Genomic DNA, 2,107 nt, shown 5'->3' on the forward strand with positions numbered 1-2,107 from the left:
CGGGGTTATTTATAAAAAACTGGTCAATGGTCACAAGTGACATCTCATTTCACCACTTCACTACTGAATTTTTCCAAAACAAAATTCCTCGAACGGAAAATTCCCGGAATAAATTTCCTCCCTTAGCAATTATCCCCGATTTAATCATTAAGTATTCATTTATTACCTCATTAAGCACTTGAACCCAGTTTCTTAACAGTAAATTTTTATTCGGAACGTTCCCAAAAGAAAAATTTTCCCCCAGGAGATTTTTCTGGGGAATTTTTCACGCGAAAATAAAATTCGTTTGTCGTCTCAATCTTTTGCAATTTGCAATCCCAATTATAATTTTGGAAATTTTACTTCTTTCGGACGGTTTACGAAAATAGGCGAACAGGAAGTGCTCGTCATGACTCACGGAAGCGATAGAATAGAAGACACGTTCCAGCGATAATTATTAGTTAATTATGTACTTTGCGTTCGTTCTGATCGAATTAATGACAAAATATCACGCGGATTCGCAACAAAAAAATCGATTCATTTTGGAATTTTCAGCACTGATCAAAAAATATAATGAAATATTCTCCTGACAAGACTTTAAAGCCGATTTTCCAATGATAATTTGGCATTTGTTTGTTTACAACAAATAGAATTGGGGAAATTATATTTTTCTCTCATTGAAGGGCTTTTCTCCGCAGCTCAGAGGACAATAGATTTTCGGGAACAATAGAAGATGTTCATGCGATACCTTCTCGGTTGTCATGTACATATGTACAATGCGGAGATCGAGATCGGTTGCTAGTTCGTTGGTTTCTCATAGAGCCTTAATACCTCGATTTATCGAAATTGAATGCTATAGAATCGAAAGAAAGCAACTGTCGCTTCTGATGACTGATCAAAGACCACTGCGATCCTTTCTCAGCTGCTTATGATGTCAGTAGGTTGTATTCAGAGATTTTTGATCGGAGCACATGTCCGCGGATATGAGCATTAGGTTTCTAGGTTCCTCGGCAGGAAGGAACGGAAAAAAATGTAATGAGTCGTGCATGTGCGTCAGGAAATTGAAGAAATCTTTCATTCTTCCTCATCAAGTGCGTTATTCGTTAGGAAATTGGAATGTGACAGTGTAACTTCAGAATAATTTCAGTGGAAATCACTCAAAATTACGCATAATTATTCGGGAAATAATTGTACAGAAAGAAATTCTTTAATGAAAATAAGATTTCGCGGGGAAAAGGTGGGATAAATGATAATTTTTAGGCGAAAATGGGACCGTAAAAGTCATTTCTCCGACAAAAATTGACGAAAAAGTAGTTGAATGTAAGTTCGTCTCGCGTTTTAACGTCTGAAGGTCTAAGTTTGAGCCTAAACTTCCTGAAGTTAAGATCAGAAATCGATCTTACTACATCCTGGTTCGAATCGAAGCATCGCCGACAGTCGGCCGAGGGTCGGCCAACGTTGACCAACAGTCGGCGGAGGGTCGGCCCACTGTCGGCGACTCGTCATCTGCTACCCGAGCAGTCAGGTTTCTTCTGATCAAGTTGGTTGGATTTGGTCAAAAATAATGACGGCATATGATCTCAGTCTGAGGTCAGGCAGCCTGAAACCATTCTGCCAAAATCCAAATTTGGTGATGCTCCCTGTTTTTACTCAGAAGTCAGATATTCTGAAAGTACTCTGATCAAAATCTGATCTGTATTTATTTTGGAATTGTCATGACAACGAGTAGTATGACATTGTAGCACAGTTTCTATTCAATTTAATTAATTTTTCATTCTTTTTGGTTAAATTGATATTCATGGAAAATGTATTTAGAGATAAGTAGTTGGATTATAACGATAAAATTGTTTTAGAAAAATGTTTAAAATCCAAAAAAGGTTTTATAAAGAACATGTTTTGGTTCACTGAAAAACTGCGAAACAGTTCCGAAATTTTTACCGAATGTTTTCGCTCCCAGAACAGAGACGTCATTTTTCAAGGAATTTTTTCCTCCACATATACCATATCCTGATAATTTAAACTAAAATAGTGGACATCAGATGCAAAGCAAATACCCCAACTCTTACGTTCCACCCCTTTAAACAATAAAAAACCCTTTACAACTGTCAATAAACAGTCAACAAATTCC

This window comes from Diachasmimorpha longicaudata, chromosome 12 (assembly GCF_034640455.1).
Source record: "Diachasmimorpha longicaudata isolate KC_UGA_2023 chromosome 12, iyDiaLong2, whole genome shotgun sequence".
Classification (NCBI taxonomy): domain Eukaryota; kingdom Metazoa; phylum Arthropoda; class Insecta; order Hymenoptera; family Braconidae; genus Diachasmimorpha; species Diachasmimorpha longicaudata.